Raw genomic sequence first — 19,862 nt, 5'->3', positions numbered from 1 at the left:
CCAAAATACGTACTTAAAACATTATATATGTATATATATATGTAAGTGTTTACATAATAAAAATATGGAATGTTAGTCCATATATATAAAAGATTGCTTGCAGGAATGTGATCAGACTAGAGACGCTAAAGATGACGTATACAATAAGTATGTAGGCTAAGTTGACATGCCGTCATCTGTGGTCATTCATTTGTTTTGAAACAGTCCAAGCTCCCTGCTTGAGACAACTACCCCGACCTATGATTCAAACGGCCTACGTGATCTGTAGCGTGTCTCATTTGATTGTGTGTTCGTATGAAACTATGTCATTTGTATGTATGTTCATATGTTCGAACTACTGTCTGCTCCTTCATAACTTGTAACAGAGATGGTAGACAGGAGAACAGAGTTAGCTATCGTCATTAGAAGACCTGTACCTCTTTACCTAAGCTTTATCATGTAGAGGAATAGGATTAGCCATCATCATTGGCAGAAGCGATCAAGCTATCGTTATTAGAAGACTTGTACAATCATATCTGATCTTCACCATGTAAAACTTCAGAAGAATATATAATTTTTTATACTTAGTGTTTTCTACAAGAACCTCCTCACCATGAGTTTAACACATCGTCGTAATAACCAACAAGATAATACCGACTTCGTAAATGATCTACAAACCCCCAGACACTCCATTGAAGATGGAAGTGCAATACCAACCGACTTAGCGTAAGATTATCGCTAGTCTAACATTACCTCATAGGGCGCCTTATCATACAAGGCACAAGCCCTAATATATATGTATGTATATATATATATATATATATATATATATATATATATATATATATATATATATGATATTTGATTTCAAATCACGAAGAAATAAAAAACTTGTAACTTTGTTAATATATATATTATTATTACTTATATTAATTTATATATTATATATATATATTATATATATATATATATATATATATATATATATAAATATATATATATATACATATATATATATAGATAATATTAAATATATTATATAATAAATTATATTATATATATTATATATATTATTAATATTTATTAATATATAATATATATATTAATATTAATATTATATATATTATATATATATATTATTGATGAATTAAATACCAATCAGTAAGCATTCATCAAATACCATTCACAACAAGATCTCTTTCATAATAGTTTTGGAAAACGAAATCCATCTAACAAAATCAACATAACACACCTGACTGACACGAAGGCTGATTCCTAGCAACACAAAGAGGAACTGCCGTCTGGACGACACAGTGACAGACGCCAAATGAAGCACAACAAGGATACTACACCGTACACACACACTGCTCGCACGCCATGTCAGAAGTTATCGTACGGCAGGCAAAACAATGACGTCCGTACAACGGCACCAACGAAATTCAGGGCTGCTTACCGTTTTCCTCTGCAGCTCAATTGTCGTCTGTTCCGATACAGTGAATGGAAACGATGCCAGACAATGATCTTGCTTCGACCTCGTCACAGACGGCAGCAAATCTGGGGCGATTCCTCCTCTCGTGGCAACATCAACCTGTGTGACAGATAACATGAACTGTAATTACAGTGAGGCCAATGTCAAGGGTACACCGCCTTACGGCTACGGAACTCGCTGCTTCACACTACAGAATCTGGAGCGAAAACAATGGTGTACGTCACATATTAAGGGATGAATCACCTGGAAATATAAAAGTCTTACAGATATTTGTCACGATCCCAATAGCCTTCCTGATATTATTCGTCATGAACCCAAATAACCTTCCTCATATTATTCGCCATGAGCCTCAATACTCTTCCTGATATTATCTGTCATGGAACAATCGACATCGATTTGGAAAAAAAAGATATTAAGTTGAACCATGACTGAAATGTATTTTCTTTAATGTAATTTAAAGTTCGTTTTGAATCCAAGGGATTACATTGAGTTAAAAATGGCGTTTTTTCCCGAAATAGATTGAACAAAGTTATTAAATGCGGATAAATACAGACAGTTCTGACCAAACATGCTGAATTTTTCTATAGCCCTCACATTCTTGCTGAAAATAGGACTTTAAGAGGGAAAGTCATTATATATATATATATATATATATATATATATATATACTAAACACATATGTATGTATACTATATAATGAATATAGTTATATCTATAATTACATAAATTTATTCAAGCAAAATTTAATTGATTTACTGACCTTTAACAACTGTACAATAAAAATACAATTGGAAAGGGGGATGGCGGGGTGGAGTTGGGGGGGGAGGTTTGGCAGGGGGTATGTGTGGGCATTGGAGGGGATAGGCTCTTATGCAAGGCATAATGCAACAGCACTTAACCGTCGTGGAGGTTAGGTGATAACTGAGGGACTCTTACTTGATAATTGGGTGTCAGGGTTGGAATGAGATAACAGTTTCGTACTTGTTTGTTTGTTTGTTTGTTTGTTTGGTGTTTTTACGTTGCACGGAACCAGTGGTTATTCAGCAACGGGACCAACGGCTTTACCCGACTTCCGAACCAAGTCGAGAGTGAACTTCTATCACCAGAAATACACATCTCTCACCCCTCAATGGAATGGCCGAGAATCGAACCCGCGACCACCGAGGTGGGACGCCAACACCATACCAACCACGCCACTGATCATTCTCCTAATCGTTGTGTTCTTGTTTTTCTGCGCAAAGATAATCGCATTAGTTTCTTCAGAAAGAAGATTCTAGTAGGACCCCTAGGGGTTCTTAACCTTTGGATGACTTCAAGCCGCCAACGAATTGACCAATTTGGTTCCACTTTAGTCTTATCTGCTGACGATATAACTTAATATACTCAGTTTAATACATACTTTATGTATACTTAAAAAATCACAGTAGATGCACCTGACTTCATTAAATAAGCGAATACCACAGGAAAATGATAGTCAGAAATCCAAGCGCTTTCGTCTTTACTAAGACGACGAAAGCGCTTGGATTTCTGACTATCATTTCCCTGTGGTATTCGCTTATACTTTAGGTATGAATGACTAGGAATAGAAAATGCAAGAAAATAAAAAACATACATATTTACAAATTGTACCCATGTGTACATTGACACATTAAAATCTATATACAAATATACAGAGAAAGTCCCATACCCCCAGCATGTGGTTCTCATACCCCCCAGGGGTATGGATACTCCCTTAATTAAGAACTCCTGTCTACGTAAGGTGCCTGATACCCAGATGACAATGCCAATCTTCAGGTGGCAAATCAACAGGTATCGTGAATGATGTAGCTTTCCATGGTCATCTTATTATGATATATATACATTCACACATACATGAATATATATATATATATATATATATATTATATATATATACTATATATATATACTTATACTATATACTATATACTCCAGGGGTCGATATATATACATTCACCCATACACATGAATATATATATATATATATATATATATATATATATATATATATATATATATATATACTAGATATATATATAATATATATAAATATATATATGTATATAAATATTATATATATATATATATATATATATATAATATATACAGAAACTCAAAGGGTCGCAAACTCTAAGGTTCTTTGAATAATTCACATGCCAAGGTCACGTAAGTCAAGTGTATTTTTGGATGGTATTTGTAAGTTTTAATTTTTATGGTTGCTATTCCTTCAGCGATATATGAAGATAACACTACTTTTAGGTGAAATGGCTCAATCCAGATATATATATATATATATATATATATATATATATATATATATATATATATATATATGTTAATGGGGGGATTCCCCCCCCCTCATTATTCATTAGGTAAGCGTGTGACACGAGCGGAAGGCAAACCCACACACAGTATTTACACATAGCCTCTCTCTCTCTCTCTCTCTCGGCAATCCCTCTCTCTCTCTCTCTAGCACCGACACCTCTCTCTCTAAGCAATCTCTCTCTCTCCACCTCTTTCTCTCCATTCTAACAGGTAATGAAAATGAGAGAGTTGCGTCATAACATTAACGTTTATTAACAATGAATAAATAAATCAATCAATCAAGTAATCCAGTCTTACAGACTAACTCAAAAAACCCCGAATAGTACAATGTCCAGTCACCAAAAAAGTCTACACCCCTCTGGGAACTCTTTGTCCCTCCTGCATTCCAGAAGTACCAGAATCGTCTGTTTCAAAGACACAGAACACATCCCGGTAAGTACACACACAAGATTGACAATCATAGGTGAAACATTGGATATTATCATATAAATGTCAAACAGACAACAAGCCAGTCTTCGGCTAAAACACTTCAACACTCACCCAAGCAGCCGGACCACTATAAACACAGTTAATAAAAAACTCCCGACGAACGCCACGGCATCTTGCCTGTGACTTGAAGACCCTTTGTCAAAATCCTCCCATAGGCTTGGGTATGACACTCTTTTAACAGAAAGAGGCGCACACGCACATACGAACACACACTTCGTTAGCGCCTCACGGTTCTAGCTGCATCCAGTTTCACAAAGGCACTTTGAGAAGAGTTAATAAACTTAGTACATTGACTTGTCGAACTAAGCACTTTTATCTCACGCCATCCCCAGAAACTCATTCATCAGCTACTCTCGGGTCGTTACCTCTGCACTGTTCTCCACATTCCATAGGTCACTGAGAACACATGGACAATATATTATCAATCAAAAACCCTAGGCCTCACAGTGCTTGGCCACCCCATATGCTAGCCCCCACCTAGCAAAATACAAAACACACTGGCCGGCTTAAAATAAAATACAAGTAAAAACTGCATGTCTTTATCTCCCAATAACACTAGACGCATTTTCTCTCATATTTTCTCTGCATCAGGATTCTTGAATATCCCTCTTCGCTTGTCTGTAACTAGCTGCACAGACAGTAGACTGTAGGAAGCTGTAGGAAAACGGAATGCCTCCCTCATTGTAGAAGACTCCTCACGGCTTCTGCAGATCCCCAAAAGACACGCTGTAGAATTCTCGCGATCACCCACGTGGAAATTCTTGTAATCACCCTGGGGTAAAATAACAGCAACCTCTCTGCACACGGCTGGTGGACGTCTTGCTGGCGTCGGGAAACGACTTTTTTTTTGGTGTGTGTTAGTATGTCAGTCAAGTCTTTGGTCAATCCAAGAAAATTAACCCAGACATGCTACTTCTATCAAACAATGATCTCAAAAAGTCAGAAATACTAACTGAACGTCTCCCAATTAACTCCCTTTAATATGACCACTAAATCATAAGTCATCATCACAACTCTCAAAGAACATCAAGTTCTCCAATTCAATTCTCCAAACTCACACATCAGCACACACACAACTCAGAAATCACAGCAACTCCACGGACTTCTGCACTCACATTTCAAACTCGAATGTGCTCAAGAAAAAAAAGAAAAAAAATCGTAATGAGCCCAAGGGAAAAAAAAAAGAATCACGTAACACACCCAGACCCAAAAATGTTCTCTCAAGCTCTGATATCTGAACAACCCACAAAATCAGTAAAAATCTCCAATGTTTTAACAGCAAAAACCCCTTTACTGCTCATACAACTAATTACAAAAAGACTTAAAATCAAACTCCCATTTACGTAAGTAACAACCCTCGAAAAATTACACCACCTGGTAAAAAGGAATGCCATTTAAAACTCAATCCCCAAATTATATCTCCCACAGGAAAAGGAAGAAAAATAAAAAAAAGATAATCACAAGTAGGTTTCCCCAATCACAAAATACATAATACATGTATAATATGCATAACTCTTGTGTTTTCCCAAGAAATGTCCCCTGTAAAGTTATGGAATTTGCCAGAAAGCAAACTCTCACACATGCGCTTTCGTGAAATGCTATTGTCAACATTTCCAGATATTGCAAAAATTCTGATCTATCATCATCAGAGGAAAAGAATCAGCACACGGCTCATCACATCGCTTGTCAGCAGAAAAATCGCCTGCGGACGCATGCTCAGACAGTAGCATAAAAATTGTCTAGTCAGACACATAAGTTTGGAAACTCATGATTCTCAAGAAAAAAAGGTCTAACAGACACATTTCACAGAATTAACTCCAGGATATGACTAATGTGTTCAAAAATTTATCTCGAAGACTTATTCTCTCACCATGACTCTGCCCCAAATTATATGCCTCCAAGAATAACACACTTGTGAACTTAAAAAATGCACACATCTCCATAGGACTCGTAATGCAGTAATGCCACTCGTCTCTAAATAGTCACGAAACCAAAAAAGAGAACCACAGAAATCTTCTCTTGTCTCGAAAAAAACTCCCATAACCACAAAAAAAAGGTCACCCGCCAAAGATTAATTTCAACTCCATTATGAGACACCATATTAATAATAACAGCACTCCGGATATAAAAATATTTCCTCCATTTGGTTAATAACCAACCCCCTTATATTTCTCTCTTATTTCTCCAATAGCCACATGTCAGTAAAAAAAAGACACCACTCCAGGAATAGAGAATAATCACCTCTATTTTGGCAAATACAAAATATTTACCTCTATTTCCCCAATACTCCATGTGGAACAACACAAGGCTCCAAAAAATATATCTCCAAAAAATGTGCACTCAAGGCAACTAACTCACATACTCACAAATATTGTCCCATAATCTCCAAAAAAATATGTCTCCATTTGCAACAAAGATGGCTGCAAAATAACTGAACTAAACATAGCTCTCATCACATTGGCAAATATCAAAAATGGCCAAAATATATCTCCAATATATTATATCTCAAATCATAACTCCAAAATAATGTATACCTCCAATTATAACTCCAAATAATATATCTCAATTATAACTCCAATTCTCCAGAGAATAACTCAATGTTATAGTCAAAAAACATAAAAACTCTCTCCGTTTAGCATAATTGCTAAAAAAAAAGGCAAAACTCGGCAAATAAAAACTGTCTAGAAAATTCTAGAAAAAATCACCAATGTGCCACAACTCATTATAACAGAACTCCAAATTCAAAGTCTCTAAGCCAAGACTTCTCCATATGCACTACGACATAGGCCACTAGAAAACTTAGCCAAGTTTCCTATCTCTCACAAATTTGTCACAAATACAACAAAGGTATTGTGCAAGAAAACTCACAATTTCTGGAACACAAATATCCAGAGAAAAAAATGTAGTGCCATTATGTATGCATTCAAAACATGCAAAAAATTCTCCCGTGTATTTCTCTATAGCATCAAATAGCTGAAACACAAACACGTTCCCGAACAATGACTCTAAGTCACGAACTGAGATATTGAAAAAATATTCACACCAACTGGAGAGAAAAAACAAATTCAAATTCACCCATGGTGAAAAAAAACTTGTGTCAGCGATGGCTAATTTCCAAAAAAGGCGAAAGAAAAATCAACGGCCTTGTTCACTATCTCCCGTAACTCACTAGATGTCAAGCAATTATCTGCTGAACTCATAAAAAAAAAAAGAGGAAAACAAAAAAAAATAATGTGTTGTTAGTTCCTTCCAAATTCAAAAAAAGAATTTACCTCCCTTGATAGCATTACGGCACCCACGTATTAGTATAAAAAAAATCAGTATCAGAAATATCATTATCACAAAATCACCAAAAAAATTGCTATCATCAAAATCATTAGTATCAGTACAAAAAAAAAAATATCACCAATGTCAATGCTTGTCCATTCTCCAAGGAATTCAGCAAAACAATTCAGCAAAAGTTCAGCAAGTTTCACCACAATTCACCAAGATTCAGTCAGATTCATCAAGATTCAGCAAAACTCATCCCCGTGAATCACTGAAATATTCTCCAAAGTTACAAAAACTCAACAATTAATTAACACAAGACTTCTCCCATTAATTCATTGTAATAATTATCCATGAATAATTATCTGTAATAATTATCAACTAATCTCCCATAAAATATCTCAAAACTCTCTCGCAAAACAAGTCTCCCGTAATGATAATTATACTTAAGCCACCCTCCCGTGACACATCTCAAGTATAATAATTATTAATAATAACAATAATAATAACTCTCCATAGCAACAATTCTCTTGCAAAGATCTCAAGTAAGGGTGAATTCAAATAGCATACACTAGTATTGCTGAACCCTATGACATACAATTTCTCCAGCATACACCATTCACGGCACCGGGCATTAGCATACATCACCACTCGGCACCATTTTCAAAGTAATCTCTCCAACACAATAAAAAAAAAATAATCTGTGTCTCCCCAATATATTTGTGTCTTTCAAGGCACAAAGAAAACATATAACACATACCGTGCATGTTAACTACTTTTCCCCTCATTCACGGAAAAGAAAAATCTCTTTTTATTTCCTTTTCTCTTCCTCCAAGAGAGAAAAAATATCTCTTTTCTAAAAAAAAAGACTCTACGGGCATTTCACTTCATCAACTAATCAATCAGCTGATGTCTTAGCATCCAATGTCAAGGCCAGACTTGTCTTCAACAGCCCGACAAAGAAAAAAAAGAAAGGGGGAGTTCACCCACACTGAGAAAAAAAAATTTCTCCCCCCCGTTAGAACAACCCCTCAGTCAAGCGGCAGAACAGCCCGAGGCATGCCAGTAATCCCCCATCTCCCCTTAAACAGTGTCAGAGGACCCCCTCCCAAGGTATACACTAGTACCCATCTCCCTGCACTATCTCTCGAGGGAGGCCAGTGGTACCTTCGCAATGTGCTGAGCCCGTGAAATTCAGTGACCGCTCGTCTCCAAGCCAGATATGCTTATCTAAGCACAGTTCACATGCAAAAAACACATCTCTATACACTCTTATGTGTTTAAAACAAAGACGAATACGTCTATCATAAACAGGCGCGAATAAAGGAAACACGTCACTTCTGCTACTATGGGCAAAGAAAAAATGTTTTGACCTCTTGAACCAACCCCATAGCCCTGAAATATTTAAACAAAAACCCTCTCCCTTTGATAAACAATAGTTTTTAACACTCACCACTCCATAATGGGAACAAAAGGAACTCGAAATTCTCGTAAAACGCGGCAGTGATACTAACAACAACAGCCGCACGGGTATCTCGGAACACACTCGTCATTGCACAAGCAAAAGTCATACTGATTGCGCTCACTGCTTCTAGGCTGACTCCCTGGGAAAAATGCTGAGTCCAATAAAATCCTTCCCTCCCTTTAGCACAGTTAACAGATAGATATTTTCTCATTTTTTCTCACTAAGTAACTGAAAACTAACAGTTTAACGATTTTCCACAATCCCACAAAGGCTTTGTTATTCGAAAACTATCGCTAAGCCATAACCCCTAACTGGTCACCCATATCTCCTCATTGGCGTTCCTAGGCATAAAAAAGAAAAAAAAACTTTCATACCCTTTTTTCACCGCCTGCCACCACTGTTAATGGGGGGATTCCCCCCCCCCCCATTATTCATTAGGTAAGCGTGGGACACAAGCGGAAGGCAAACCCACACACAGTATTTACACATAGCCTCTCTCTCTCTCTCTCTCGGCAATCCCTATCTCTCTCTCTCTCTAGCACCAACACCTCTCTCTCTAAGCAATCTCTCTCTCTCCACCTCTTTCTCTCCATTCTAACAGGTAATGAAAATGAGAGAGTTGCGTCATAACATTAACGTTTATTAACAATGAATAAATAAATCAATCAATCAAGTAATCCAGTCTTACAGACTAACTCAAAAAACCCCGAATAGTACAATGTCCAGTCACCAAAAAAGTCTACACCCCTCTGGGAACTCTTTGTCCCTCCTGCATTCCAGAAGTACCAGAATCGTCAGTTTCAAAGACACAGAACACATCCCGGTAAGTACACACACAAGATTGACAATCATAGGTGAAACATTGGATATTATCATAAAAATGTCAAACAGACAACAAGCCAGTCTTCGGTTAAAACACTTCAACACTCACCCAAGCAGCCGGACCACTATAAACACAGTTAATAAAAAACTCCCGACGAACGCCACGGCATCTTGCCTGTGACTTGAAGACCCTCTGTCAAAATCCTCCCATAGGCTTGGGTATGGCACTCTTTTAACAGAAAGAGGCACATACGAACACACACTTCGTTAGCGCTTCACGGTTCTAGCTGCATCCAGTTTCACAAAGGCACTTTGAGAAGAGTTAATAAACTCAGTACATTGACTTGTTGAACTAAGCACTTTTATCTCACGCCATCCCCAGAAACTCATTCATCAGCTACTCTCGGGTCGTTACCTCTGCACTGTTCTCCACATTCCATAGGTCACTGAGAACACATGGACAATATATTACCAATCAAAAACCCTAGGCCTCACACACACACACACACACATATATATATATATATATATATATATATATATATATATATATATATATATATATATATATATATATATATATATACATAATTTATATACTTACATAAATACATAGTAATATACATATATATATATAATATCTTATATCAGTAAAGGAATAACAAGCAGAGGCACGACTTACGAGTACCGTCCAAAAATACGCCGATTGAAAGTGGCCGCGGCAAGTGATACTCTCCAAGAACCTTGGAATGAGCGGCTCCCGGAGTCTATCTATACGAGGTTTAATCATTTACAACCACAGATAATGCCTCCGTTGCATGCAACAGACCTTGCATGCTTATCTGCATCTAAACCTAGCTTCTTAATCTTTTCATCTTTTTTTACTTGCTAAGTAGGTTTCTCTGTATAATGCAGATCATTTTTAAAGTGGATACTTAATAAGAGGTATTCAGATCAACACAAAGTATCTCGTGCACAGAACTATGCCTGACCTTAGAATGTTTTCAGATATATCTGTAGTGTCTACGTCATGGTAGCCATTGCGAGTATTTGTTTTAGCTTTCCGAATCTCCGAGGGTAGAAAAATCCCGACAAATCCTGGTCGGTATCCCCTAAAATCTCTCCATGACGGCCATCGATCCGACTGAACTAACAAGTGCTGCTGTCCATTTGTCCAGTGATACTTAAGCGTGTAACCAAGAGAGCAGTTATACCGAAAAACAATGGCGAATCAACGGAAAAGACGCAGCTTCCTTTTTGACGAAGGCCGAGTCCGAGATGAGGTTTATTAGGGGAAGTGGATAACTACCATCAACAACATCTGAAACTTAGTTAGAAGCTAAGAATAACTCTCTCAGTTGGACTCTACACCTAAATTAGGCCTACATATTAGAGCTGTACCGATGGTCAATCAAGACCTTTGTACAGACATTCCTGCATTACCGCAATGGATGTCAATGACTGAAGAAATGGGCAAATGACTGACCAGTTGTCCCTCGATTTTAATACTATACTCTGCTTTTTTCATCTGTCCATCCGCCTGTGGTGTTTTTGTATGGTAACACTGCGTCCCGGGCTTTAGATACTTACGCTATGTGTAAGTTTTAGGTAAATAAAAGGATATCTGGGTGTACATTTGCAACTGAAAAGTGTTTTAATAATTTACTGTATGCGAATTACACCGTTAATATTCGAAATAGGATGTTATTATAACCGTTGAATGTAAGCTGAATGTAACTATCTAAACCCCGGGACGCAGTGTTACCATACAAAAACACCACAGGCGGACGGACAGATGGAAAAAAACAGTATAGGTATAACAAATGCGTATGCTGCCAATTTAGCCGAAACAGAGCGCCATGGCGAGTACAGCTGATCTACAGGTAGCTTTCTGAAGTGGATTTAGGCCTATCTGTCGATCTTTATCAACCTTGAAAATTGCAATGCGATGCGCATTACAACACAACAAAGAAAGGAGACAATGTCACATTATGAACGAACTCAAGATCTCCAGACAAATCCCAACAGAATAATGGCGGTTACAATAAAACGACTCTTCTCGTTTGAACTACAGAAGAAAAAGAGTTCCCAATAGTGACAGGTTTGGGGAGCAACAGGAGTTTTATAAAACATCAATATATATAGTATATATGTATATATATATATATATATATATATATATAAAAATATATATAAATGATAGATATATAAAATACATACTACATACATACTATATATATATATATATATATATATATATACTATATATATATATAGTATAATATATATATGTATATATATAATAAACATTGTAATACTATATATGATATATATAATATATTTATAATATGGTATTATATATAAAAAATATAATATATATTATATATTATAATATTATAAATTTATAGAATATATATATATAATAAATATATATATATAATATATATATATTATATATATATATATATAAATATAATATATATATATATATATATATATTGGAGTATGGAGACGCGTTCTGTTCTCTATCCATTCATTAAGCGCCAACGTTCCGTATCAGCTTGAAACGTTTTCCAGGCTGAAATAGCGGCTACACATCAAATGCGTATAAGTAGTAAAAGATATTCACATTAAACGTTTACCAACACCACAATTAAAACCTTATTTAAAAGGGTTTTTTTTTTTTAATACAATAAATAAAGATTAAATACAGAATAAAAACAGAAACACAGAACAACAGTGTAAGGGCCAAGAGCAAATAGAGAGAAAAAAAAAACAAGACCAACCCACAGCGGTTGCGTAAGGACGAAAAATTGTTATGGAAGGGAGTTTGTTTGTTTGTTTGTATGGTGTTTTTACGTTGCATGAAACCAGTGGTTATTCAGCAACGGGACCAACGGATTAACGTGACTTCCGAACCACGTCGAGAGTGAACTTCTATCACCAGAAATACACATCTCTCACTCCTCAATGGGATGGCCGAGAATCGAACCCGCGACAACCGAGGTGGAACGCTAATACCATACCAACCACGCCGCTGAGGCGCTTTATGGAGGGGAGTGCAAACAAAGAATCTGGACAGGTAATTAGGCAATAAACAGTTGGGTGGAACATGACTGGTCGTTAAGAGTAGATACTTTTAGTTTAATCATGATTGATTCAATGGTAGTTAGTTCGCCTACGTATATGTCGGTTTCTTCCTACAATATTAAAATGACTGGCGTCTATGTGTCTTGCAACTTTTACTGTGTTTTCTAAAGTTAGATTGTTCGGGATTCTGTAGCTAATTTCTTGATGAGCGGAAGTCCGGACTTTTAGCAGCCTCCTGGTGCAACCGATGTATGAGATCACATCTGGGATAATTATACCTATAAATCCCGGCTCGGCCAACTCGGAATCAGAGAAATTTATTTCTGGTGATAGAAGTTCATTTCTCGATAGAGTGTGGTTCGGATCCCACAATAAGCTGTAGGTCCCGTTGCTAGGTGACCAATTGGTTTCTAGCCACGTAAAAAATATCTGATCCTTCGGGCCAGCCCTAGGAGAGCTATTAATCAGCTCAGTGGTCTGGTAAAACTAATATATACTTTAATACTTATAAATAACACCGGCGGCAAACAAGGGCTGAGCTTATCCTGAACTTGGAAGAATGAGCCGATAGTTCGGGAATTTATCGGAATTAGTTTTAAATTGAGGGCAGGCAATTATTCATTGAATAGGCCGATACATTTTTTTCCTAAATGTATTATTATGTAGGAAGGGAAATCCAAAGAACATACGGAGCTTGGGGACGCTATGGACTATTGGAGGTGGAATGAATTTCAAGTTAAGTAGCTTATTTAGGGATCTTTGAAAAATTGCTGGAGGGAAATAATAAATGGAAATGACAGAACGCGTCTCCATACTCCAATATGCTTATTCTATGAGTAATTGCTCCTGCCTTCATACGCATACACACACACACATACATACGTACTTACATATATATATATATATATATATATATATATATATATATATATATATACGTATATACTATACGTATACTATATATGTAAAATATATATATGATATATATATATATATATATATATATATATATATATATATATATATATATATATATGTACATATATATACATTATATATATATATATATATATATATATATATATATATATATATATATATATATATATATATATATATATATATATATATATATATAGGGTAGAGTGGGGTAAAAGGCTTCCCCCTATTTTCTTGCTTATTACATATCACAGCAACTTAGTCAGCCGATCAGTGCAACACCACCTTCTGCCTGAAGCTTTCTATACCAACCAGCCAGGGAGAACTAGAATGGGACACAGCCAGCACGTATTTTTCTTCTTTGGACACATTTCATGTAAGTATGCGTGTTATACCAGGGATATCCTGTGCGGACATCTTGTCAGTAAAGTCAGTACTTTAACTACAGTTACTTTAAATGAGAGCTAAGAAATATCTTGCAATGCAATCCAGACTTGAAAACTCAATTGAGGTACAGGTGGATTTAGTTTTCTTAAAAAATGCCAAGTGGGGTAAAAGGCCCACCACGCTTTGGGGCAAGAAGCCCAGGGGGCTTTTTACCCCTTCTGATCAGTTGGACGTGTAACCAGTGGTGAAAGAAGACAGACTACATCTTATTTGTGTAATGAAGGCAGCAGGAGTTTGTCTTCCTCTTATGCTTATATTTGCCCGTAAAAGGATGACTTCACTACTTATGATCGGCAGCTCACTTGGATCAATTGCTAGATGCACAGCAAATGGATGGTCTAATGCTGGTTATTTCGTAGACTGGCTACATCACTTTGTTAAAATTGTTTAGCCAAGTCGAGCAGAAAAGCACATTACAATTCTAGATGGCCACCAGAGTCACAGGACTATACCAGAGAGAATGGAGTAATGTAAAGAAAATTAGCCTACCTTTTTGACTTATGTCATTTTTGTTCTTATGTAAAACTTATCCATTATTTCTTTTATTTGTGTTATTCTTGGTGCTATATAAAAGTGAATTTATTTCTAATTGTGCTGCTACAGCTGTCATGTAGAGGAAGTGTCAATTTATTTTACAATTTTGCTAATTTCAGTTCCTATGAATACCAAAAAGTTCCTAGGTTTTACAAGAAACTAAGAACTCAAGATTAATTTTTGTATATTTTCCAACATTATTCTTGAATATTTTTGTGTGGAAGGTTGAATTTTTCATATTTAGCAAAAGTAGGCGTCTACTTTTCAATATAAATGGTAGTTTTCATGAAGTACCACAATATCTTAGGTATGGGACAAAAAGCCCTCACCGTGGGCTGTAAAAGGCCCCCTTTGTTCTTTTTTTTCAGGTCATGTTTTTACTATCCTAAATTGCTAACAGCTTCTCATGATTATGATCGTTGATACTCCAATAACAAAGCTTTCTAGAAATATCTCTGTTAGGTCAATAGCTGAAATACTGTAGACTAAATAAGCATTTCTCCTTAAGGGGGGCTTCTTACCCCACTCTCCCCTATATATCAAATACTAAGCCACAAATATAATTTAATATCCAGTTAAGTATACTTCAGGAGTGACTTCCACCAAAGGGTAATTATGACTGATTTAAGAGCTTCGTCATCAGTGCAATTCGTACCGGCCCAGTGGTCAAAGTCACTGTGCATCCTTGTTTCTATAACAGGCAGCCGTTCGAATCCCACTGGTGACGAAGCACTTCCCAAATAATAATTACTGTACCATTAGGTGTAAGATATTCCCGAAGTTAACTGGATACTAAACGATATTTGTGGCTTAATATTTGTGAATATGAAAAAATGTCACGGTGTATCCGACGAAGTTGTTCTCACCGGTAAGCGTCATCGTATGTTAAAAAGATCTTCTTCGAAACCTCGACAGGATCTGAAGGATTTTTCCTGATATGAAATGACAGGATGGATGAAGTACTCTGGTTGGAATTTCTTGTTTAGAATATCTGATGACTATGGAAACAGTTGTTCCATCCGAGATTTGTGACGTTCATCTTCACACTTTTTCTTTCTATCAGTAGCACCTAGGGGGCAAACTAAGATCCGATTTCTCTTTCAAACTCTCAAATCATTGTTTACATTGGCGGCGACGTTCATTGCAATTAGACTGGTGCAGAAACCAAATGTAATTCAACTTTACACAAAATCACTTTCTATGAAGAAATTATGGATGCACTTAAGGCTCTGTAGTGAAAAGCTAATCCAAAACAGCGCGAAGAATTTGAAAAGTTAAGAGGGCATTGTGACTATTACAATTACACACACACACACACACACACACACACACACACACACACACACATATATATATATATATAAATTATAAAATATATATTATATATATATATATATATAGATATATATATATATATATATATATATATATATATATATATATATATATATATATATTATATATTATATCTATATATATATATATATCATATTATATAATAATATATATATTATAATATATTAATATATTATATAATATATATTATATAATTATATATATATATAATTAATATATCCTATATATATATAAATATAATATATTTATATATATATATATAATATATATATATACATATATATATATATATATATATATATAATATCTATATATGAAATATTTTATTAAATAATATCTATATATAATAAGGCTGCATGGGTGAGTCTTGAACCATTTAGCCAAAGGGGTGGCTTGTTGTCTGTTTGACATTTATAAGAATATCTAATCTTTGACTTTGTTGTTAAACTTATGTGTACTTACGAGTGTTTCTCGTGTCTTTGAAACAGACGGTTCTGGCGGAACTATGGGTTCTGGCAAAGGGGGGGACTGGGGACCTAGAGGGTCCCAGATGGGAGAATAGACATTTGGTGTGATATTTACTGTTTTAGACATTTCAATGTTGGGGGTTTAACTGAATTAAGTTAGTCAGTAAGACTTGGATCATTGTCTTCCTGTTGTTAAATAAATATATTTTTGTAATACAACTCTCTCATTTGATTACCTGATAGAATGAGAGAGAGAGAGAGAGAGAGAGAGAGAGAGAGAGAGAGAAATCGCGAGCCGTTGGTTGCTTGGAGAGAGAGAGAGAGAGAGATTTGTGTGTTGGTTTGCCTGACGCTCGAGTTACACGTTTACCAAATAAATAACGAGATTTATATCCCATTAACAGATGGTTTTGAGGGTTACATATATATATATATATATATATATATATATATATATATATATATATATATATATATATATATATATATATATATATATATATATATTTATATATATATATATATATATATATGTGTAATGAATCCATACTGAAAACCCTTTCTTTCTGCTCACCGGTTTTTGTTAATTTTACATTAAAAGAAAAAACGTAAACAATGTCCATTGCAACTTTGCATGATAAGAATAGAATACAAAATGCATCTTGGAGTCTTTAAAGCACTGGAATGTGGGGAACCAACATATCTAAGAAACTGCTTAAGTTCCTTTAGACCTGAAATGAATATTGTGATCAGACGTGAAAGTGAAGCATATAGGCTATTTGAACCTAGAACAAATTGAAAGCCAGGTCAGAGAGTATTTGAACGTTGCACACCAAGAATATACAACATAATACCGCCCTAAGTGAACATCATACAAGAAGCAAGCAAATTTTAAAAAGAACTAAAAGACCATTATTCTGCAGGAGCTACGATACCGATGAGAAAACACATGAAGACAACTATTATAAAATATAGGAAGCAACTTGTTTAGAAAACGTATATAGTGGCCCGCCAGAGAAGGAATCATCTCCGTGGAGGGCTCTACATGAAACCAAACAAATGAAACAAATGAAGATGAGTTTCCCGGTACACGTAAAAAATGTAGTATAACGTAATTTAGCGAATTCGCAGATTGGACATCGGCATGCTTCATTCTACGGCATGTTCTGTTTTGCCTCAGAAATGTCTTCCAAATTCCATAATTAGTTCTAGGATAACCAACTTTTTAGAACAAGCGAACAAAGCAATACCAACAGTAGCTCAGCGCAATGAAAATGTACTGAAATAGCCCGCCTGGCTATAAATGAAAGCAGCTGTTTCCAACGCGTCTTCAGTAATGAAGATTCACAAAACACAAGTGCTCAACGGTGATGGCAAGTGTTTCAAGCTAATTCAACAGTCATTAACTGGCAATTAACACGTGCTGCATATACTTGTGCTTTCTTTGAATGCGAAAACATTCGTTTTAGAATATAAGCCTACAATAAGTTCGAAGAGAATGATATTGAATATAACTCAAATTTTAAAAGCTATCACATAGAGCCACATAAAAAATGAAACTAAATAAATAAATAAACGACTTCCATAAGCATTGCTACATCATTTGTCCACTGAGGAGACGAAGCATTTAACAATAAATGTCTGTTATCAAAATCTAGTTCAAATTTTAAAAATATAGATTAAATCAATAGAGGAAAAGATCATGCATAACGTTATTGCATTGATAAAATATGACGAACGAAACGCTTTGACCGATAAGATATCATGAGGCAATATGCAAAGTCAAGGCACTCTTTAAGTTATCGTGTGACATTATAATCAATCTTTGAAAAGATTTATTATACAATTGTTCCTGCTATCTTTGTATTTTCTTAAAAACTAAAATTCCCTGTGATAAATTTCATTCGCTAACAACCTGAAAATTAAAAGGTAACTCGTCAATACACCTACCACCTAAAATTGTTACTTTACTAGTTAAAAAGTAACTCCATTTAACATCCCATCGTTAAACCTTGTTACTTTACTAGTTAAAAAGTAACTCCATTTAACATCCCATCGTTAACCTTGTTACTTTACTGGTTAAAAAGTAACTCCATCGAACATCCCATCGATAACCTAACAGTTTATGCAGCGAGAGCATATGAAGTTATCAATCTATTAGTACTACAAGATCAACTAGAAGATTTTTAAGAGGGTACGTAGCACTCCCAGCTATTTCCAAGTTGTATTGCTTGGGCGCTAATAACCCTAATATTTATCTAATTGATATTTCAATATTTCAGAGTTAAGATTCGCCTGCTGTTATTGTTCAAAGAACACGTTACCTCTCAAAAATAAATCAGCTGGTAAACCCTCTCGCATCTCAGTAGCCGAATTTTTATTTCCTGCGAACTTTCAAAATCGTGGCATACAGGTAATCTGAACATGCCCTAGACTTATAAAATCAGACATCTTTAGTGCAATTCATATTTCAGTTTACAAGAATTCAGCTAGAGCGGTTTAGCCAACCAAGTCTTCGGTCATACTATGCTGTTGATGACCAGACGAAGTAGCTATGTTAGCACTGAGAACCACGCCATCCAATATGAGTTGTAACGATCAGTGTCGTCAACCTCATTACTTTAGCAGCACAATTCACTGTTTACGATTCATACCAATGCACGAGAGAGACCATATTCATCTCCCCATTGTATTGATTGTATACATGATTTTAGCTTTTAATAAATAACTCACCGGTATGTATTAGTTCGAAATAAAAAGAAAAAAGTTCAACTCTATAGAAATACACAACATTGGACGTACGTTACATCTACGAGTCTGAGACACAAAACTCACGTTGCATCAGCAATGTATAACAACACTACATAAAGCTAGAAATTCCAGTACTGTAGAGCACCACATAAGACCAAAACTTCAGTGCTGTAGAACACAAGATACAACCAGAAATTTCAGTGCTGCATAATAAAAGACAAAACCAGAAACTTCAGTGGTGCAAAACATAACATAAAAACTTCAGTACTGTAGAACGACATAGAACCAGAAACGTCAGTAATGTAGAACACAACATACAACCACAAACTTCAGTAATGAAGAACACAACATACAACCAGAAACTTCAGTACTGTAGAGCACAACTTAAAGCCAGAAACTTAAGTAATGTAGAACACAACATAAA

General features: G+C 35.4%; 1 protein-coding gene and 1 long non-coding RNA gene across 2 annotated transcripts in view; both read right to left on the bottom strand.

The window, feature by feature from the left end:
• LOC135212983 (uncharacterized) overlaps nucleotides 1-1,385 on the bottom strand; it is a 77,397-nt gene extending 76,012 nt beyond the window's left edge. Inside the window, exon 1 of the long non-coding RNA XR_010314046.1 lies at nucleotides 1,232-1,385. This is a non-coding gene — a long non-coding RNA (uncharacterized LOC135212983). The remainder of the gene's footprint in view (nucleotides 1-1,231) is intronic.
• Nucleotides 1-19,862, bottom strand: part of LOC135213277 (beta-alanine transporter-like) — a gene marked incomplete in the record, with an annotated part of 366,068 nt that overhangs the window by 321,690 nt on the left and 24,516 nt on the right.

The sequence above is a fragment of the Macrobrachium nipponense genome, chromosome 42 (genome assembly GCF_015104395.2).
Source record: "Macrobrachium nipponense isolate FS-2020 chromosome 42, ASM1510439v2, whole genome shotgun sequence".
NCBI lineage: Eukaryota > Metazoa > Arthropoda > Malacostraca > Decapoda > Palaemonidae > Macrobrachium > Macrobrachium nipponense.
This window is presented reverse-complemented; position numbering and strand designations above follow the sequence as displayed.